Source organism: Chiloscyllium plagiosum, unplaced genomic scaffold, assembly GCF_037043375.1.
Source record: "Chiloscyllium plagiosum isolate Xiang-an unplaced genomic scaffold, Cpla_swu_hap1 HiC_scaffold_51, whole genome shotgun sequence".
Classification (NCBI taxonomy): domain Eukaryota; kingdom Metazoa; phylum Chordata; class Chondrichthyes; order Orectolobiformes; family Hemiscylliidae; genus Chiloscyllium; species Chiloscyllium plagiosum.
In genome coordinates, this window is record NW_028270189.1 from 33,125,449 (window position 1) to 33,149,129 (window position 23,681).

At 44.0% G+C, this 23,681-nt stretch overlaps 1 long non-coding RNA gene across 1 annotated transcript; it reads right to left on the reverse strand.

Moving 5' to 3' along the window:
• Positions 1–10,580: 10,580 nt before the first annotated feature.
• On the reverse strand, positions 10,581–18,191 carry LOC148135137 (uncharacterized). The gene is made up of 2 exons (XR_015755526.1): positions 18,025–18,191; positions 10,581–11,345 (listed from the first exon to the last, which is right to left on the reverse strand). It is a non-coding gene; the product is annotated as an uncharacterized LOC148135137 (long non-coding RNA).
• Positions 18,192–23,681: the final 5,490 nt, after the last annotated feature.

Consider the following 23,681-nt stretch of genomic DNA (forward strand, 5'->3'; position numbering starts at 1 on the left):
CATCAGCAGTTGAACAAGACCAAATAAACACATTTTTTGAAATATCTATAGTGAAAACTTGTTTGAGAACATACAACAAATCAGATCGAACAACATCTCTTGCCGTTAGAACCCTTGGCCCTTCATAATAAAGAATAACCATGCTTTGACCAACCAGTATGGTGTATAACGACTGAACTGAAATACCAAAGGATAACGATTGCATTTATTGAAGGGAATGATAACCAGATCCTTACTGTGATAGTGGGAATTGATCTCAGGAACAATAAGATATTTACTGTGATTATTCCACTGAACAGTAATTAGATGGTCATGAAGATCTTTGTGTGGCTTTATGTGCAGTGTTTTGTTTGAACATTGATTTCAGTAACATTGAGATATTTTACAAGATTGACAATTGACAGTTAAAGATAAGTTTTAAAGGCAACATTTAAAAAAATTGTCAGTTTTGTTTAGCGAAACACAATTCTAAGTTTATGAAATCTCTACTATGTGGAAACAGGCCATTTGGCCCAACAAGTCTACACTGACGTTCCAAAGAATAATCCACTCGGCACCATTCTGCTCTCAGATTACTGGACATTTACCCCTGACTAATGCACATAACCTACACATCCCTGAACAGAACGTACAGCTTAGCATGGCCAATGTACCTAACCTGCATATCTTTGGATTGTAGGAGAAAACCAGAACATGCAAACTCCACACAAACATATGGCCGAGGATGGAATCAACCCCAAGTGCATAACACTGTAAGACAGGAGTGTTAACCACTGATCCTCTGTTCTCAATGCCCAGCCCCCATGTTCAAGAGGTCTATGTAGCTGTTCATTGGTTCTCTTGTCCAGATACTAATTTATAATTGATATCGCTTTAATTGTGCCCGGAATTTTGAGATTTGTCTCAAAGTTAAGAAGAAAACGAGGAGCAATTAATATGAGAAGTTGAGAGAATAGAAAGCACAGTAAATTTAAATTACAGACTGTGAGAAACAATGCTCACTTACTTCAATAATTTCAGCCCAAGACAAGATCTGAAGCAATCAGTTTGTTTATTAGACGCTTGCAAGCGTGGTGCCTGGAATAAGGCACACAGAGTTTAGCAAATACATATCTTATAGAGGATTCACTACTCCAAACCCGGTGTATCGAAAAGATTCCTGAAGGGCTTATGCCCAAAACGTTGATTCTGCTTCTCTTGAATGCTATCTGACCTGCTGTGCTTTACAGGCACAACGCTCTTGCTATTAGAAATATTTGACTGAACATTCAGAGACAATACTAAAATTTACCTCTGTCAATTTACTTTACTGCGCTTTCTATTCACTGAAGTTTTCATGTTAATTGCTCCTCTTTTTCTTCTTAAATCTGATACAAATTTCAAAATACAGAACACAATAAAATTCACATGAATTATAAATTTACATTCTGGGCAAGAAAACCAATGGAAGGCGATATAGAATTCTTGAACAGCCTACACATATGAATGAAAAAGCAATTCCTTCTAAAAAAAATGTTTCCACGTCTGTATCGTTTTCTCAATTCAATAATCCTGCAAGTAGTTTATAATTGTCAGTTGATCTCTCTGAATGAGTAGCTAATCAATGTCAATGTAACAGCTGAAACATTAACAACAGATTGATAACTGGGTGTTAAAGACCTTATTTGAAGCCAACAAATGTTTGGTATTTACTAGAATCCCACCAGAAAACATTCTTGAATCATAATACAAGAAGTGAGATATGTGAGAGATGTGCAAACCTTATTTTTAAATTAACAAACTCGAATATTTTCAAAGCATTTCAATCTTACGGTCAAAATGAACAGGTGAATGGAAAAATAAAAACAAGCTTCTGACAATTCATAAACTGAACAACAATTACATATTCACTTTGATCAAAGGACAGAGGAATATTTAGATGAATCACAACATTTAGTTACATAGTAGGTAACCAGCTGACTGACAAGTAATAGGTGGGAGCATTTGTTAGTTTCCTGAAGAAGATATCAACTTTATTTCCAATTTATAGCACGACAGAATAATGTTTAATGTGTATCAATTGTTTGAACTTGCCCCTTTGCAACAAAATAAAGGATCAATCTCATCGTAATCTTTAATTCTGCAACATTTTCAAATATTCTCCAGGAACTTATAAGCAATAGAATTAGATACAGGTATCCCCACTATCTGAAAGTACAGCGTTATTATGAAACCTTACATTAGATTAGATTAGATTACAGTGTGGAAACAGGCCCTTCGGCCCAACAAGTCCACACCGACCCGCCGAAGCGAAACCCACCCATGCCCCTACATTTACCCCTTACCTAGCACTATGGGCAATTTAGTATGGCCAATTCACCTGACCCTGCACATCTTTTGTGATGTGGGAGGAAACCGGAGCACCCGGAGGAAACCCACGCAGACACGGGGAGAACGTGCAAACTCCACACAGTCAGTCGCCTGAGGCGGGAATTGAACCCGGGTCTCTGGCGCTGTGAGGCAGCAGTGCTAACCACTGTGCCACCGTGCCGCCCACATAAGCTGAAAAGGCGTAAATCGAAGAAGCTTGAATCTTTTTCCTTTTTTTTCGTAAAAGTGAAAATCCTCTTCAGATTTCTTCCAGTTAGAGAAAGCAGGGACAGATGTAAGTCTTTTGTAAAAGCAAAGTGGCTAAAGCAAACTTTCCAAAAGTAGGGGATACGTGTACACATATTTCTTGGTAACCTGACTCAAATAAGTATCACATTTTGTGATTATTCTTATAATAGATCAAAGCAGATCTAATGTTGGATTGAAAAGCAATTCAATCTGTGCTTGTGTACTCTCTAATCACCATTCAGAGCAGCTCTTGATATATTTCTGTTGAAGTTGTGATTTGAAACCTTCACTCGGGTCTAGTAATAGAGACCCTGCCACAGCTCCACAAGCTCCTTTCATAATGTTCCCACTCAGGACGGCAGGACTGCAATATTATGTTTAATGTGGTAACTCAAATCAAAACTCATCAGCTGTTTATTGCAGTAATTTGAATGGGAATTAATCAGGTAGTTTCTGTGTGTAATGGACTGGAAATTAAACAATATTTTACAATAACAATGGAATAAAGGAATGATAAACTTAAATAAACAGGAATCTCATGACAATTCTTTGAAAGACAAATTGACAAAACTGTGTGATCATTGTACTTTGATTTCTAATATGCATCAGTCACTCAATGTGAATATTCAGCTGAAGACAATTTCCCTTCCTTTCAACAACGTACAACTTTCACAAATTCAAACTGAACAGGCATTGAAAAAGGAAGGAACAAGCAGATGGTAATTCGATTTTCTTGACATAAACATGCGATTAATTTTAAGTAAGTTTTATATACGTAAAAAGGAAACTTATTGTGGTTCGAAATACAATAAATGTGAGCATGAAGTGAAATATAATCAAATCAATTTAACTGTGTTTTCTCAGTTAAAATACAGTTCAATATTCAAAGTAATCGAGTGATTGTACACTGCAATATCTTTAATTCAGTGCTGAGATATAATTCCATATTTATACCCCTTAGAGTGAAGCAAACTTGTGCCAGGAGTCAGAGGGGGTAGGGGAGGTCCTGAATGAGTACTTTGCTTAAGTATTCACGAGTGAGTGGGACCTTGTTCTTTGTGAGAACAATGTGAAACAGGCTGATATGGTCGAACAGGTCGATATTAAGATGGAGAATGTGCTGAGAATATTGAAAAATCATGGGGATAGATAAGTCCCCTGGGCCAGAAAGGATATAACTTAGGTTGTTATGGGAAGGGAGTCAAGGGATTACTGTGTTTTGGCGATGATCTTTGCATCCTCACTGTCCACTGGAGTCATACCAGATGATTGGAGGGTGGCAAACGTCATTCCCTTATTCAAGAAAGGCAACTGAAATATTCCTGGGAATCATCGATGAGTCAGTCTTACATCAGTTGTGGGCAAATTATTGGAGAGGATTCTGAGAGACAGGATTTATGATTATTTGGAAAAGGATAGATTGATTAGAGATGGTCAGCATGGCTTTGTGAGCGGCAGGTTATGTCTCACAAACCTTATTGAATTATTTGAGGATGTGACAAACACATTGGTGAGGACAGAGTAGTGGATGTGGTATGTCTGGACTTTAGCAAGGTGTTTGATTAGGTTCCACATGGTAGACTCATTTAGAAAGTAATGAGGTCTGGGATACAGGGAAATCTGCCTGGTTAAATAATAAATTGGCTGGCCCATAGAAGACAGGGTGAGATTAAATGGATAGTTTTCAGCTTGGAGCACGGTGACCAATGGTGTTCTGAAGGAATTAGTTCTGGGGCCTCTGCTCTTTGTGATCTTTTATAAATGACTTGGATGAGGAAGTGGAAGGGTGGGTTAGGAAGTTTCCAATGACACGAGAGTTGGTGGAGTTGTGGATAGTGTGGAGAGCCTTTGTAGGCTGCTAGAGGACATTGACATAATGCAGAGCTGGGCTGAGAAGTGGCAGATGGAATTCTACCTGGGAAAATGTGAAGTTATTCATTTTGGAATTTCAAATTTGAGTGCATATTTTCAGATTAAATGCAAGATTCTTGACAATGTGGTGGAAAAGAGGGATTGTGGGGTGCACGTCCATATATCCCTCATAGCTGACATCCGAGGTGATAGGGTTATTAAGACAGTGTATGGTGTGTTGGCTTTCATTAGCAGGGATATTGAGTCTAAGAGCCACGTGTTTATGCTGCAGCTCTATGGATCAGTGGTGAGACTACACTTAGAATATTGTGTTCGGTTCTGATCACCTCATTATATATAGGATGCGGAAGCCTTAGAGAAGGTGCAGATGAGATTTATCAAGATGTTGCCTGGACTGGAAGGCATGTCTTCTGAAGAAATATTGAGGGAGCTGGGGCTTTGCTCATTGCAGTGAAAGAGGGTGAGAGCTTACTTGATAGCTTTGTGTAAGATGATGAGAGGCATAGATAGAGTGGATGATGAAAGACTTTTCCCCACAAAGTGGCATAATTTTAAGGTGAATTGGGAAAGTTGTGTGGAGATGTCAGAGGTAGTTTCTTTATAGATAGTGGTGGGTGCGTGGAATGCACTGCCAGTGGTGGTAGTAGATTCAGATCCATCAGGGACATCTAAGCGACTCTTGGATAGGCACATGGATGATAGTAACTGAAGGGCATGTTGGTTCGTTTGATCTTAGAGTAGGATAAAGGATCGGAACAACATCGTGGCCAAAGGGCCTGTACTGTGCTGTACTGTTCTATATTCTATGGACTGAAATGAACAATTATTACATATTAGCAACATATAGATTTTCAAAACTCTATTAGCATACTTAAGAATAATGATAAATTTCATCTTGCTATTTGACTGTGCTATCTGCAAAAATGACCAGGAATTATTGTAGGGAAAAGTAATTAGGCTTTTCTAAATTTATAAGGCTGGGATTACACAGATCATTCAAATGAGCAAAAGTCATATTTATAACAGTGCGAGTTGCAGCAGAAATAATGGATTCTTTTGTAGGTGCATTGATTGGAAATAATATAGATTTTTATATTACTGTATAGGTACTAGGGAATATTGGATTAAATTCAGATATAAACTTCACTGCTGTGTTAGCAAGACTAAGCTAAAGCATATAATAATTATTATCATGCAAATGCCTTAATAATTACTGTTAGAATTCTGGAAAAAAAGATATATTGCACCATTTTTCAAACAGTCAATAAATTAAATTGTGAATCTCAGTATACTTGTTACCCAGACCAATTATTATGCAAATTATTGTAATGGTAATGACTTAATAACTAATGCTAAATCCTAAACAGATACATTGGTTCAATAATTTGTCAGCCTGTTGCTCTGAAATTGATTGGATATTTATTAAGATCCGTAAACTGAGGGACAAAATATAATAGCTCACTTGATAGAATTGAGGGAAAAAATGAGACAGTGTTTATTGAAAAGGATTGTTTTTGTTTAAAAATGCAGTTGATGCAAGAATAATATATTTTCCTCCATTGGTTTTCTTGTAGAGACATGGTTTTTTTTAATTGTCATGATTCAATGTTGAGACACTTGTGTCAGAGTCTGCAAAGGGGAGAGTGAGAGAGAAAGAAATTTTAAAAAAGCAGAAAGGAAAGGAACTGGCGAGCAGAGGAGCTCCAACTGTAGTGTCTCACCCTACCAACATCTTATTGGGTGAGCTGGAATGCAGACTAGTCAAGGAACAACCTGACACAGTCATACGCTCAGAATTTTAGCTTACAATGTCCTAGACACCACCGTCACCATCCCTGTATGTCCTGTCCCACCGGCAGGACATGGATGTAACTGAAATGCTGGGACATGCAGGGTTATGGACTAAGATTGGCAGAATGTGATCAGTGTGATTTATTTAACATTTCTCCAGAATATTAAACTCCAGTACAATTTGAAAAGTTATTAGCGTCATCAGACTTGAACTACAAATGTCAGAAAAAAATTATCAGGAAGTTAAAGCACAGATCGAGGCCACTTGGCCCATCCCATATGTGTTGACTGTAATAGAACTCCCTAGGCTTTACAGCTTTTTGTACTCACCATTGAAAGCAACAATTTCAGACTGTGAACTCTGCCAAATATGCTTTTATAATCTGTTTTATAAATGTATTTCTTTGACAGCTGCACACCTTGTTTCCTTGTTTCTTTCCCAGCCCTCACTCCATTCCCTTGGCCTTGCGGGACGACCATTTCTGCTGTTTAATCTCTCCTGCATTCCCCCGTGTGACAGACTGCCTTTTTGTCCTTGTCTCACTCCCACCTTGCTCACAACTTGTGACATTTCTGATGGTTCCCAGACCTCTGTAACTATCACTGCGCCCCCTGGGTCAATGGCGCGAGTTTTGAATTCTCTTCCTCCTGAGATAATCAGAAATCTTTCCGGTTGCAGTTTCCCCCAAACTTTATTTTGAAAAGCAAAGCATTTGTGTCAGAGTCAAGTTTTTGTGAGCCTTCATCCACAATTCCCAGCATTTGGATGTAATTTGTGACCCTCTCACAGATGTGTAACGTTACTGGATTAGCTATGCTAACATGGCCGCAGTGTGCAATACAGGTGGGTTGGGCTAGCCATGGGTAATGTGGGTTTATGGGGATATGGTGGGTGAGCAGCTCATTGTGGACTCGATGAGCCAAATAGACTCTTTCTGCACCCACTGGATTCTGTGATTCTAACTAGTTGTAATTGTTGTCACATTTTCCTCATGCCAGGTTCATTTAACTCAGATACATATGATTCTGTGGGTGCTCGCTCACTCCTTCCCTTCAGTTTTACATCAGTTTCACACTGTATGTGAAGGTGGGAATGGGTGTGTAAATATAAATACTCCAACCGAAACCCCTCACAGGTCAGGACATGTTTCTGCTACTTTCATCACTCACAAGGAACAGGAAAATAAAGGTTCAGTCACAAATCTTACAGGAACATAGCGGTTATAATTACCAGGAAAGGCTGAACAGCTGAAAACGCTTTTCTCAAGAGGAGGCTCAGAGACAGCCTGGTACAAGTAGAAAGCTTTGTGTCTGTGTTTTCAGAGATTTGTGGTTGAAATCATTGGGTTGGAAGCATGTTTCATTGCCCCAGATCATCAAAGGTGCTATCTAAATGTGCATCTTTCTTTCTATCTGTCTGAGTTAACAATCAGATGGACAGGTCAATGTCTGAGTGTCTTACTAAATCCCTGATTGAATGTCTCCCCCTCCAAACTCAGGTGCCTCACCACTCACTGGGTCATGTGGAAACTCTGCCGTTACAATGAGAACTGTTTTTGCTGTCACCACTCCTCGTGCTTCCGCCTAACCCCGACTTCCCTTCATTAAATCCCAGCTGCCTCTAGCCCACCCACATGGACATGTTGAAGAGCATGACAGGAGAATGGATTGAAACCGAGAGTTCAATAGCCAGAATGAAATAGAAAGAAGAAAATAAACGGTGATTGTGGATCCCAGGAGATACAGACTCCAGGATTAGTCCTTGTGGGAATTCCTGCAGTAATACAAGACAGCATTCCATGATGAGTTAAACCCGGGTGGCAAGGCAGGGAGCCACTGAACATGGGCAGGTTGAGTTCAAACACAGGAGGTTTGTTCAGTCAGTAACAGTGTGTTCGACATGGAGGTGAAGTGAACAGTGAGGGGAAATGTTACCACAAGCTGCCGATGGATAACTTGCATTGGAACAGGAGGAGGCCATCAGCCCCTCAACCCTACTCTGCCATTAATGATGATCATAGCTGATGTGTGACCTAACGTACAACTTTCAAAACCCTCTAATTTCATCAATAAACTCCTCTGCAACACACAAGATGAGTATTGTAAAACTAAACATCTGCAAATGCTGGGACATCAGAAACAAAATCAGAAATTGCTGGAAAAATTCAGTAGTTCTGGCAGCATCGGTGGAGAGTGAACTGTTCGTGTCCAGTGACCAGCTGCAGCTGTCCATTCTGCTGTTTCTGTCACACTGGAACAGGTTCTGGTGCGGGGGAATGAGATTGTCAATAACAACTGACAAAATAGGAGGATGTACTCAATCAGAATTAGGAATTCACTTACCCCTCCCAGTGGGACACACACCAACAAAGTCACACTGCGGAGAGGCCGTTCACCTGCCCCACGTATGGGAAGGGATTTACTCCATCTTACAATCTGCTGAGGCACCAGAGATGGCACAGTGGATTTCGACCCTTCACCTGCTCCATGTGTGAGAAAGGATTCATTCAAATCTCTCACCAGCGGAGACATTAGTGCATTCCCACTGGAGAGAGGCCATTCACCTGCTCAGTGTGTGGGAAAGCATTCACTCAGTCCTCTGACCTGCTTAAACACCAGTGAGCTCACTCTGGGGAAATGTCATTCACTTGTTCCCTGTGTGGGGGGAGATTCACTCAAATGCAGCACCTGCGGAGTCTCCAGTGAGCCCACACAGGGGAGAGGCCATTCAGATGGTCAGTGTGTGAGAGGGGATTCAGTAATTCATCCTGCCCCACTGAGAACCCAGTGAGCCCAAACCGCGGGAGAGCTCATTCAGATGCTCAGTGTGGGAGAAGGGATTCAGTGATTCATCGCTCCTGCTGAGACTCCAAGGAGCCCACACTGAGGAGAGACCGTTCAGATGCTTAGTGTGAGAGAAGGGATTCAGTGATTATTCCTGCCCCAGAGACTCCAGCGGGTTTACTCTGGGTAGGAGCTGTTCACCCCTCTGTGTGACAAGGGATTTGCTGCATCTTCAACATGATTGAGAGACCAGTGAGTGCTCACAGGGAAGTGGTCATACACCTACACCTGCTCCATACACCTCCTGGACTGCAGGATTCTCATTCTGATGTTACTATCCATCAGAGTCAGGAGTGGACCTTGTACATGATGACACTGTTGGAGTATTGATGTTGTTGTTGTAAACCACATTAACTGGGCTGGAGTTGACTGAACTTACATTGCCACTTTCTGAACCTCAGGATGCCTCTCTGGGCAGTAAGTGTCCACAAACAGCAATGTGACAAGGAGCAGGGATCATCTGTTTTGATTTAAATTGTGATTGCAGCACGGCTGCTTCACAGCCTTGGAGTCCAGCCTTGGCCAACAGCCTGTGTGGAGTTCCCACATTCTCCCCATGATAGTGTGGGTCCCCTCCAGCTGCTCTGGTTTCCTCCCGCAGTCCAAAGATGTGCAGGTCAGGTGGATCAGTCCTAAATTGACCACAGGATCCAGGATTGTGCAGACTAGTTAGATCAGCCATGGGAAATGCAGTGTTACAGTAAGAGTGCTCTCGGCGTGATGTTCTTCAGTTGGTCGGTGGGGTTTGATGGGCCAATGCTCTCCTTCCACACTGTCGTGATTCTATTCTATGATTGAGGATAAAGGCTACACAGCAGGGTGTCCTTGGAGAAGGAACATGTGGTATGCATCAGTGCTCTCGATGCCTTCAGATAGAGGTGGGCATCTCAGGGGATACAGTGCTTTATCTCCACCATTGCCCCCCTCCCCACAACTCTACCTCGATTTTGTCCCTTCTCATTCTGTCACTTGTAATGGTTTGCTTGGCCAGTAATGGGCTTTGTTTATAAATATTCAATTGGTAACACAAATGGTTTACTGCTGGTGATTATATGTCTAGATTAGAGTGGTGCTGGAAAACCAAAGCAGGTCAGGCATGATCCGAGGAGCCAGAAAATCAATGTCTTGGCAAAAGCCCTTTTCCAGCACCACTCTGATCTAGGCTCTGGTTTCCAGCATCTGCAGTCCTCACTTTTGCACTGCTGGTGATTATATGTTAGCCAAAAGCAAAATGGCGTAATGATGATTTTGATGGTGGAAAGGTTGCTGTGATAACATTTCTGGGTCGGAGAAATGGGGAAAAAGAACGCTTCACAGCTCATTGAACGAGAACTGAAAAGCTGTTAAATCAAACCTCAGACAGGGAGGCAATATTTCCCTCAGGTTTGAGTAACTGGAAAGTGATGGTGTCCGGGAATAGACAGGATTTTGTTTTACAGGAGGTTGAAAGCTTTAAAACTGTTATATTCAGACAGTTCAATTAATTTTCTTTAATTTTATTTGCTGTGCAAAAAACTTTTACAACATTTTAAAGCCAAAATGTACAAACCTTGTGTTAAAGATAAATGTTACATAAAATCCATCAAACCATCCCTCACTGAAAACTGTTGTGCAAGTGCAATCTCCTGGAGAATCCCTGCCCTGCCTACTCCTTCCGACCCGGGCTCCATGACTATATACATACCTGGGAGATAGCAGCAGGAGGAGGCCATTCAGCCTTTCAATCCTGCTCCACCATTCAATGGGAAACAGCTGACCATCCAGCTCAGTCTCCTGTCCCTGCTGTGTTCCAATCCCCTTTCATGACTTTACCTCGAAGAACTATATCGAAGTCCTCCTTTGGCTTCACTGCCTTTTGTTCCAGTGATGTTGATGTTGCTGTGTTACTGTGTAGGTGTAGGCAGGGGTAATGTGATGGTGCTGCCTACTGGAGGATGTACTCAGCATCCCTCATCATCCTGCAGTAACATCAACCGGGTTTCAGCAACTAGAGATAGATACCATTTCCAGGATATGGGCATCACTGACTCAGCCAGCATTTATTCCTCATCTCTAGTTACCCTTGAGAACACGGTAGTGAGCTGCTGTCTTGAACCACTCGCAGTCCATTTGGTGCAGATAGACCGACAATGCTGGGAGGGAGAGTGTTGCAGGATTTTGGCCCAGTGATTCTCTATCTTTGGCTCTTCAAATATTGTTAAACTTAATCACCAGTCTGCAAATCTTCACCATCTCACACCCTGTATAAAGGAATATGTCCAGATTAGAAATTCAGAACAGATAATTCTAATTTCTCTGGAATATTTTTCCCCTTTGTTTCCCCAAAGCTGCAACCGTCCAGCCCACTTACTCTCTCCCACCATTCTGACTCTGCTGTCCCCTAATGTACACCCTCCCCATTCTCATGGAGTAACTGATAAACAGATCCATGCTACCACTTTCCGTCCCTGGTTAGACTCTGCACCCTTTCTGGGTTCACTTCCTTTCCCTTCAGTTGCTGCAAGTGAATAATGTAACAGCAGAATGAAACAAAAGGAAACAGACAGGGAGATGGCAGATCCTGGACAGAAGAGGAACCTTCAGGCTGGGAGAATGGGTCAGATCCTTGTTTGTTTCTCAGAGGTCGATTCCCAGCATTGCAACAAGTTGGGAATGGAACTTGGTTCCACGTGAGTGTGATGGCACTTTGACCCCCCCCCCCCCCAACTGATCAATACTATAAGCAGATGTGCCCCTTCTCCACCCAATCACAGTGTGAATGCTTTCTGCTGGTTACCCAAAACACATGCTCCAAAACCCATTCACATTCTGTACATGTACAGTACCAGGTTTCCCTGCACACATGTGATCCCTGCCTCAGGGATTGTGGGAGTTATAGTCCCCATGAAGCCTCTGGAGACCTGTTTCTGGAAAGTGAATGAAAAGTGTGGGGTGGAGGGTGTTGTGTATCCGATCCCCATTCAGACACACAGGACATGTGGGTTGTCACTGCGTTTTACTGAGACATCCGCTTAGAAAACTCGATTTCTGATGTAAGGAATATACATTCAGCCAATTGTGGGGTGGGGAGGTTAATAAGGGGCAGCAAATTTTAAGAGAGGTGGCTCAGTGGCTAGCACTGCTGCCTCACAGCGTCAGAGACCCGGGTTTGATTCCAGCCTGAGGCGACTGTGTGGAGTTTACACATTCTCCCTATGTCTGCGTGGGTTCCCGCTGGGTGTTCCGGTTTCTTTCCACAGTCCAAAGATGCACAAGTTTGATGGATTGGCCATGCTAAATTGCCTACAGGGTCCACGATGTGCCAGTTAGACAATTAACAACAGGAAATGCAGGGTTACAGGGAATGGATGGGTCCGAATGGGATGCTCACCATAGGGTTGGCGTGGACTCGATCGATGAATACCCTGTTTCTGCACGATAGGGACTCTATTCTATTCTCATGAGGAAGAATGTACCTATCTCAATGTGTTCTGAATTTGTGGAATTCCCTATTCAAAATGCAGTGGATGCCAGGGCAATGAGCAACCTTAATGAAAAGATACAGATGTTTAATTTGCAATGAGTTGAAGGGTGAGAGAGAGCAGGCGGGAAAATCCAGCTGAGAGCAAGGTGAGCTCAATCATCAGCGTATTAAATGGTGGAGATGGTTCGAAGGGCTGCATTGACTCTCCTGTGCGCAGTGCTTATCTTCTTACGGTAATAATTGGAAAGCTAAATCCAAAAATCACCACCTTCAGAAAATGCAGGATACTCAGATGGATTAGCATTCCAAACTTAGATAGTGAGGAAGCGAGTAGGAGTTAATGATTTTGCAATTTTACACTGAGGGGACACAGTGATTTATGGTTTTCGACTGTGTAGGACATTCACACCGTCCAGAATACTCTGTTGGGAATATCTATCCTGTACTTTACTACAAAGCCAAGGTCTCTGACAATGAAACCCAAAACACCGCCTCCCCACGTAATCTGATAAAAGACTTGAGAAGTCTGGTTGAATTTAGAACACAGATGGAAAACGGGAAGATTAAATCCAATCCCAAGATCCTGTGCTTAAACAAAGGAGACGACAATAGGATGAGGCAGGAGTTGGCTAATATAGACTGGAAGCAAAGACTTTAGGGTGGGACAGTTGACAGACAGTGGAGGAATATCAAAGAATTTTTCAAACTGCTCAGCAAAAACATATATCAGTGAAAAGGAAGGACTGTAGGAAAAGGAGTAATCTGCCGTGGGTGGGTAAGGAAATAATGGAGTCTGTCAAATTGAAATAGAAAACATACAAATTGATAAAAACCAAGGAGAAACCAGGAGATTAGAAAAACTTCAAAGATCAACAGAAAGCTTGATGGGATTCGGGATAAAATGTAATGAGTAGCTATCTGCAGGGACAGAATAGCAGTTTACACTATTGGAGAGGAACCTATTGTTTGGAGAACATATGGCCTCTGTAATTGTTGAAGCACTTAACTGTTACCATAGAGATAATCCTGATCACGTTAAAACTCACAGCACACCCCAAAAACTTGTATGTCCAAATAAACCTGTTGGACTATAACCTGGTGATGTGTGGTTTTTAACTTTGTTGATCCCACCTCAACCCCGGCTCCTCCACATCAGAATCCTGATAGACAGCCCCACTGAAACTGAAGCGCCTGTCAGGCACTTGAGGGAGCCAAAGGGGCGTGGGGGAAGGGGTGCGTGGTTTAACCACAAAGTGCTGAACAGAACTAGACTTTTTAACTGCTGTTGCCATTGAGATAATCCTGAGAGATAGTCTCTATTCAAAGTCACAAACCACAAAGGTAGAAGAATGGGAGCCGTACACCGGACAGGCGGGGAGTTACCTGATGCTGCCTGGAGGCATTTTGCACGTAAAATATCCAGGTAACTACCATGTCTCATCAATAAAGACTCAAAGAAGACCTCTCAGAGTTCTGTGCCTATTTATTCCTACTCAGCAGGGTTCAGGAATATGAGGACACAGCAGTCAGAATTCACAGTGGAGGATATGAAGAACATGCCAGGAATTGATAAGGAGACTGAGGAAGGTGAGGACCTATAAATAACCGTTATCATGAAAGAGTTAGAGCTGGGCAACCTAATGGAGCTAAAGGTAGACAAGTCTCTTTGCTCTGATGGAATACATCCCAAGATACCAACAGAGTTAGGGGGAGAAATAGCAAATGCACTTAAGTCATAGAATCCTACAGCAGAGACAGGCACTTTGGCCCAAACTGGCCCATGCCAATCAGAATGTCCATCCACGCTAACCCTATTTCCATGCACTTGGCTCATCTGCTTCTGAAACGTTCCTATCCATGTATTTGTCCAAATGCCCTTTAGATGTTGTTAACAGACCCGCCTCAACCACTTCCACTGGCAGTTCATTCCATATACATACCACCCTCTGTGTAGAACAGTTGCCTCTCAGGGTTCCCTTTTAGTCTTTCTCCTCTAACCTTAAACTGATACCCTCCAGTCCTTATTCCCTGGGAAAAAGGCTGAGTGCATTCACCTTACCCATGCCTCTCATGATCTTATACACTTCTTTAATATATTCCCCCTCGGTTTCCTCTGCTATAAACAAAAAAGTCCTCGCTTGTCTAACCTCTCCCTGTAACTCAGACCCCTGAGATCTGGCATCATCCTTGTAAATTTCTTCTGCACCTTTCCAGTTTCATAACTGAAACCTACACTGCACTCATCACATTTCCAGTGTTTCCCCACGGCGCTGGAACCGACGTGACAACACCAATGGATTACAATCCATGATCGATAATTCACTCCGTTACAACAATTCCATTTTCACAGCTTTTTCCATGATGCAAGAATCCTTTTGTCTTTCTGGTTTCATGGTAAATTGTCCTCATACAAAACCAATCTGGGGCTTAACTGTTCCTGGGAAATGTGCCATGATATTTTAGACTTTCAAAAACCAAATGAAATCTCTCTCCACAGTCCCCACGCTAACATGGACTTCGCTGTCTCAGTACTTTTTCCAGTCACGCTGACATTTGAGATATTCGTCCACAGGCAGAATGCACATCTTTCGTTCCAGATGAAAAGGCCAATGATATCCAGATCGGCACGGATCAAGTAACTATCAAAATTGAACATGAAATTCAATTTGAATTTCTCAACTACAAATTCCCCCTTTCAGTACTCTACAACAGAGAAAACAAAGTGCTGGAGCTACTCAGCAGGTCTGGCAGCATCTGAAATGGTGACAGATGCAGGAAACATTGCAGCCTGGAAGAAGTGTTCAGATGATTACACCAGGCACGTGCGCTTGATGACCAATATGGAGAACATGGGGGCATTGTGTTCAACAGTTTTATACCAGAGACTCTGACCCCATTTTATTCCGTGTTTCTCTGAGATTCCCTCTTTTCAGAAGCAGGCAGGAGTGGGAAGCAGTGGAGAATGTAAATGATGTGTGACCTTCCTAGTGAGAGGATTCGAGTACCGGAGCAGGGATCCCTTTCTGGAAGGGCCTTGGCGAGACCACACCTGGAGTACTGCGTGTACCTTTGTTCCCCTTTCCCAAGGAAGACTCTCCTGGTTACTGAGAGAGAGTAAAGGAGGGGCACCAGCCTGGGTCCTGGGATGTGTAGATAATTAAGGGCTGCAGATGCTGGAAGTCAGAGTTTATACAATATTGATCTGGGGAAGTGCAGCAGGTCAGGCAGCATCAGAGGGGCAGGAAAGTTGATGTTTTGGGTCAGGACAGTTTGTCAGTCCGAATGAATAGTCCTGACCCGAAACATCAATTTTCCTGCCCCATCGTATCCATGCTGGTCATCAAACGCCTATTTATTCTAGTCCCACGTTCTGGCACTCCATGTAACATCTTGGTGTGATCATCTAAACACTTCTTCCAGGCTGCAATGTTTCCTGCATCTGTCACCATTTCAGATGCTGACAGACTTGCTGAGGATGTCCAGCAATTTATGTTCTTATTGCAGATTTCCACCATTTTGCTGAAGCACATAGACATGTATACAGCTCCATATTTTGTTGACTCACATTTCTGAGATGGCAGGACTGATGGCTGAAGAGGGACTCAATCCTCGTTTAATCCTCCTTTTCTTTGGCTTTCTGAGCTGCTGACTACATCACTAATATTCTACCTCCCATTCCCTGACCTGAATCTGACCCATCCAAGCCGACACTTTAGTTCCCAACCCCCTGCCAGACTAGTTAAAACCTCACCAATGGAACTGCAAAAGCCATCAGATTTGTCTCAGCTCTGCCCAGGGGTAACCGGTCAGGCTGGTATAGGACCCACCCAGAAACAGTCCCAGTGCCTGAAGAATCTAAACCTTTCTCTGGTACACCATTTTCCCAGCCACACATCCAGCTGATCTACCCTCTTATTCCTGCTCTCACTAGCACATGGCACTGGGAGTAAGTCTGACATTATTACATTTCAGGAGCTACATTTTAATGCATCTCTGCTCTCCCTATATCTAGCTTTCAGGCCCTCATCCCTCTGTTTAGCGATGTTGTTGGTATCTATGTGTTCCACCACCACGGGCTGTTTAACTCCAGCTCCAGAAAGTCCTGCAGCCTCCCCATGATATTGCGGATCCTAGCTTTATGGAGGTAACATACCATCCTGGATTCATGTCTATGGTCACAGCAGTGCCCGCCCTAACCCTGAGCATTGAATCCCCTGTCACTATAGCCGTGTTTCCTCTCTTTCCTCCCGCTCTTTGCAGCGGAGCTCTCTGTGGTGGCATGACCCTGGCTGGTGCTGATTTCCCGAGAGGCCACCCCACCCACTCCCGCCCTTACAGAATCCCAAGCGGGATACAGTATCTGTATGAGAAGGGCATGACCACTGGGGACCTCTGCACCCCCTTCCTGAGCCTTTTCCTTGATCTGATGGTCATCCATTCCCTTTCTGCCTGTGTAGCCCTCACCTGCAGTGTGACTAACTCACTAAACATGTTGTCCATAACATTCTCAGATTCTCCACAGTGAGTCCACTCACAGCTCCAGGTCTGAAAAGCAGGTTCCCAGTAACTGCAGATGGACACACTTGCAGCACACATAGACGTCAGGCACACAGGAAGCGTCCCTTATTTCCCACATTGTACAAGAGGACCACACTACGGGTCTGAGGTGCCCTATCACAACATCTCTCTACATTCATCTCGTTACTCCCATTAAGAAAATTTAAACGAGTGAGCAACCTTCCTTCACTTCAAACATGTACATTATAATAAAAAAAATCTTTACTTCAGCATATATGTCATAATTTAAAAACTTAAATACTCCGCATGTATCACTGAGAAATTGGCTGTTCCCATTGGGACCACGTGAATTACTGAATGGCCTGAACTAAACTTGAGTTTCAGCTTCACCTTCTCCCAGTTTCACCTCACTCTGTTTACACCCAACTCCAAAACACTCTCATTGAGCCAAGCAGCACTCTCAGTACAGCCCTGTCATTTTCAATGTCTGCTCATACCTACACTGCCCTCAGCCTCCTGTACTGTTCTAATGCATCTCAATGGGAGCTCAGGAACAGCATCTCATCTTTCAGTTCAGCCCTTTGTAACCCCAGAGTCAACATGGACTTCAGCAGTTTCTGGATGAACAGACAGTTGTCAGAATCTGGAATGTTCCACCTGAAATGGTGCTGGAATTTGAGTCCACAAGGACATTCAATGAGAAGCTTGCAGGGAATTGGAAGTAGGGAGTTTACAGGTTAACATCATGAAGTGGGTGACTGGGACTAAATCTGGCATTTGGATAAATCTGTGCTCTCTCTCAGGCCACTACCTCCTTCCACAGCTGCAGGGCCAAGAATTGAACACATACCCAAAGGGTGATCTGACCATGAACTTGAACATCTTTCTGCTTTTTGCTTGACAAAACTATTGGTGATATTTTCCCAGACTGAACAAACCTTTCTCGTTCCACAGTTAAATGCCAATGATATTCAGATCCTGATGACTCCGCTGACTGTAGAAACTTGTTTTTGAGATCCCAGTCTCAATTATTCTCAATTAATATCCTAGAAAATGAATTCGCAAAACAAAGCTCACAATCAGTGCAAGGTGAATAGTGAAGGCGAACACTTCTCTTGGTATGTGTTTGATGTGTAAACACTCCTCTTGAAATCACCCCCCCCCCCCCCAAAAGAGGACATGTGCATGTGCCTTGCTGTACCTTGCCCCAAATATAGATGGCGGCCATAACCCAGGACCTCTCACTGCCTGAGGCCCACAGCTGTTTTCCCCTTTGCTGCAAACATGGGACCAAGATTTTCTAATTCAGATTAACGACCTACACAGAGTGTAACTAAACCCTCCCAGTCTACACTGATACATCTCATCCGGTTTCTGCTGCCACTCTCCCCTTTCCGCCTCCTGCAAACACCAAGGGTCATCACGGGTTCTGTGACCCTTCATCAGAACCGAAAACAGCTGGGAAAAGTAGAATCCCTACAGCGTGGAAACGGGCTCTTCGGCCCAACAATTACACACCCACCTTCCGAAGTTCATCTCACTCAGACCCATTCCCCTCCCTATTACTCTCCATTTCCCCGGACTAATGCACATCCCTGAACACTATGGGAAATTTGGCTGGGCCAATTCACTGAACCTGCACATCTTTGGACTACAGGAGATAGGGGTTAAAGAGTAAACAATAGGTGGGGACAGAGTGCAAAGAGAGACAGGAACATTTGTAAAGACAAAGGAGTGAATAACGATCTGGTGGGAGGGTGGAAAGCTGTTCGTGGAGGAGACAGGAACCTGGTAGCATCTGAGTGGCAGTGGTGGAAATGGTGACTGATGAGTTACATTGTGGCTGCAAAAAGGTCCCGGAGCTTCAAGTTGCCTGTCACTTTAACACACAAGACTGTTTCCTGTCCAACATCTCTGTCTCATGCTTACTGCGGTGTTCCAGTGAAGCGTGAACACTCCAGAATATACCAAATGGTCTCCTATTTCAAGGACTGCAACTTCCCCTCCCATGTGGTCAACAATGCCCTCCAGTGTATCTCCTCCGCTTCTCACACCACTGCCTTTGAACCCCACCCTTCCAACCCCAACAAGGATGGGATCCCCCCACTCCTCACCTTCCACCCAGATACAACACATCATCCTCTGCCATTTCCACCACCTACAATCAGACCCCACCAGAGATATGTTTCCCTCCCATCCCCTTTCAGCATTCCACAGAGACCATTCCCTCTGTGACTTCCTCGTTAGGTCCACGCTCCCCACCAACCCATCCTCCACTCCCAGCACCTTTGCTTGCCACTGCATGTGGTGTAAAACCTGTGCCCACACCTCCATCCAAGGCACCAAAGGATCCTCCCACATCCAGCAGAAATTTCCCTGCTCACCCAAACACCTCAACTATTGTGTCCTTTGCTCTCAACGTGGTCTCCTCTACACTGGGGAGTCAGGACGCCAACTTGTGGAATATTTCAGGGAATATTTCTGGGGCACATGCACCAACCAACCCCACCACCTTGTGGCCGACCACTTCAGCTACATCCCCTCTGCCGCCACGCTGCCAAGGACATGCAAGTCCTGGGTGTCCTCCACCCCCAAATCCAAGCCACCCCACGCCTGGAGGAAGAACACCTCATCTTCCACCTTGGAACCTTTCAACCACACGGCATCAAGGTTTCCTCATCTCCTCTCCCCCACCTCATCACAGACTCAACCCTCCAACTCGGCACTGGCCTCCTGAACTGTCCCACCTCTCCATCTTCCTTCCCAATTATCCATTCCACCCTCTCACCACTACCCCATCTACATCTACCTAGTCTCTTCGTAGCTCCCTTCCCCCAACCCCAAACACCCCTCCCTATTTATCACACAGCCCTCTTCCCCCAACTCCCACATTTCTAATGAAGTGCTTACATGCCCAATATGTCAATTCTCCTGCTCCTTGGATGCTGCCTGACCTGCTGTGCTTTTCCAGCGCCACACTTTAAAGCAAGCTGGAAGAACAACACCTCATCTCCCAGTCGGGGACCCTACAATCCTCTGGCTTCAACATCAAATTCAATAATTTTAGGTCCTGAACTCTCCCACGTCCTAGTGTCTTTGCCCCGTACCCCACACACCAGGCCTTTTTATTACATAGCCTGGCATTACACACTACCTATGGTTAGCCACTAACAGTCCCCATAAACAGCTATTCACCCTCCCCCTCAGATCGTTATCCACTCCTTTGTCCAACTGCTACTATCTCTCTCTTTGGACTCTATCCTCCCTATCATTTACTCCTTAACCCCTACCTTCTGCATAAAAACCAACATTTTTTTCTCAGTAGCATCAGTTCCTGAGGATGTCACCGAATCCAAAATGCGAACCGATTTCACTTCACAGATGCTGCCAGATCTGCTGAGCTTTTCCAGTACTTTCAGTTGTTGTGTGTGATTTACAGCATCCACAGTTCTTTCAATTTACCCGGAGTATCTAATTCAGCTCTAGCAGACTGAAACAGTGTTTATCAACCCTCCCAGTCCACACTAACTCCATCTCTCTCCCAGTCTCTGCATTCTCTCCCACTCTCTTCACACTCACTGAGTCCTCCCTCACAGTGACACTGCGCCTGCAAAGCTGATGGTCATGTGTTGGCCTGCTGGACCCACCCCTCATTCACTCCCATTGGCTGGAGGATCATGCCAACTCTCCGATTGGTCTGAAGCTGTGTCAATCAGCCAGGCCCCATTGTGACCTGAGTGGTGGGATCCTCCCAGGTGCATCAGAGGCTGAGGGGTGACCTCATAGAGGTTTATAAAATCATGAGGGGCATGGATAGGAAAAATAAACAAGGTCGTTTCCCTGGGGTGGGTGAGTCCAGAATGAGAGAACATAGGTTTAACAGTGGAGGGGAAGAATTTAAAATGGATCAGAGGGGCAATTTTTTTTCCCACCGAGGTTGGTGCGTGTATGGAATCTTCTGTCGGGAAGTGGAGGATGTTGGTACAATTATACCATTTGGCATCTGGATGGGTATATGTTTTAAAAAATTCTCAAGGTCAGGTTCGTAGGAGAGTAGTCTGACACAGAACAAACGACCAAGAGGCGAGTCTGCTAGAATATGAGCATTTTATTCCCCGCAGCGTCGCCACAACCAGGTCTCATACTTACAACGGGTCTGGCTTATACTCACTCTACATGTTACCGGAACTGGGAGCCATCAGTTCTCGTAGAGCGGTTGCCAACAACCCACGCTCGGCGGTTAAACGTAACCCCGGAGCAGACTCTCCGAACTGGAGACTTTTCCAGCTGATATACTCTTTTCCAGATATAAACATTCATGTGAACAGCAGAGCAAGGCTAAAAAACACATTCCATTCTGGTTACATACAGATAAGAAGATTCACACGGGGAGGTGTGTAATAAGATTCACACGGGACTAAGCAACACCTCCATTCTGGTTAGATTCACACATGTATTGGGACATAATTTTTTAACCGTTTCACCACATTCCACTGCTTGGCCCAATACATGTGTTACATTATGATTCACACATGTATTGGGACATAATTTTACACCACATTCCACTGCTTGGCCCAATACATGTGTTACATTATGCTTAATTCAGTTCAATTCGTTTCAGTTAATTTCAGTTCAGTCAATTCAGTGTAGTTCAATTCAGCTCAGTTCAGGTCTGTTCAGTTCAATTCAATTGTGTTCAATTCAGTTCCGTCCATTTCAATTCAATTTAGCTCAGTTCCATTTTGTTCCGTTCAATTTGATTCACTTCAGTTCCACTCAGTTCAGTTCAGTTCAATCCCATTCAATTCTGTTAACTCCGCTTCAGCTTTTTGGACATGCCCACATCCTCCGCTGTACCCCAGGCAAGGGGTTCTTCGGCAGGACTGGGATCCTCTCTCAAACAAACTGCCACGTACATGCCCACATCCATGCCATCCCGGGACGGTCGGGACCTCCACAGTTTGTTCTTCTGGTTTCTTAGTCTTTTTCCAAAACATTGTTCTGTATCAAAATCTCTCCTCAATTGCGATTGACCCTGCTCGACTACGCCAAATGTTTTAAAAAATTCTCAAGGTCAGGTTCGTAGGAGAGTAGTCTGACACAGAACAAACGACCAAGAGGCGAGTCTGCTAGAATATGGGCATTTTATTCCCCACAGCGTCGCCACAACCAACGGGTCTGGCTTATACTCACTCTACATGTTACCGGAACTGGGAGCCGTCAGTTCCCGTAGAGCGGTTGCCAACAACCCACGCTCGGCGGTTAAACGTAACCCCGGAGCAGACTCACCGAACTGGAGACTTTTCCAGCTGATATACTCTTTTCCAGATATAAACATTCATGTGAACAGCAGAGCAAGGCTAAAAAACACATTCCATTCTGGTTACATACAGATAAGAAGATTCACACGGGGAGGTGTGTAATAAGATTCACACGGGACTAAGCAACACCTCCATTCCGGTTAGATTCACACATGTATTGGGACATAATTTTTAACCGTTTCACCACATTCCACTGCTTGGAATTTTACACCACACCAGGTCCTCAAGGACATAGCTGCTCAACTGAGTCTGCAGCGGGTGGTGAGGGAACCAACAAGAGGGAAAAAAAACATACTTGATCTCATTGTTATGAATTGACAAGCTGCAGATACATCTGGCCATGACAGTATCGGTAAGAACGACCATCACATGTTCCTTTTGGAGACAATGCCTTGCCTTAAAGTTGAGAAAACCTCCACTGTGTTGAGTGGCACTATCACCGTTCTAAATGGGACAGACTTCAAAGAGATGTAGGATCTCAAACAGGGTATCTATGGAGGTACTGTGGGACATCAACAGCAGCAGAACTGTACTCCAGCACAATCTGTAATCTCATGGGTTTGTACATCCTGCACTCACCCATCACAATGGACAGGAAAGGAGGGCATGCCATGAGCAGCACCAGGCAGTCCTAAAAATGAAGTGCCAACCTGGTGAAGCTATCAAACAGAATTACCTGCATATCAAACAGCATCAGCAGCAAGCAACAGAGCTAAGTGATCCAACATCCAATGGAACAGATCGGAGCTCTGCAGTTCTCCCACACCCAGTTGTGAACGGTGATGGACAATTAAACAACTCACTGGGGGAAGCATCACAGATATCCCCACCCTTACTGATGGAGGGGCCTCGCACATCCATGCACCAGATAAGATGACAGCATTTGCAGCAATCTTCAGCCAGAAGTGCAAAGTGGGATGATCCATCTCAGCCTTCTCCAGTGGTTTCTAACATCACAGATGAGAATTTTAAGCCAGTTCGATTCAGTTTGAATAACATCAAGAAATGGTTAAGTAGTGCAAAGGCTACGGGCCCTGTCAATATTCTGGCAATAATACTGATAGCTTGTGCTCTAGAACTTGCCACCCACCAAGTCACGTACCGCTCCAGCACTGGCATCTACCGACAATGTGGAACATTGCCCAGGGATGTTCAACACAAAAACACAGGGCAATCCAACCCAGGCAATTTCCATCTCTCAGTCTACACTCGATCAGCAGTAAAGTGATGGAAGATGCCATCACCAGGGCTACCAAGCAGCAGCTGCTCTGCAA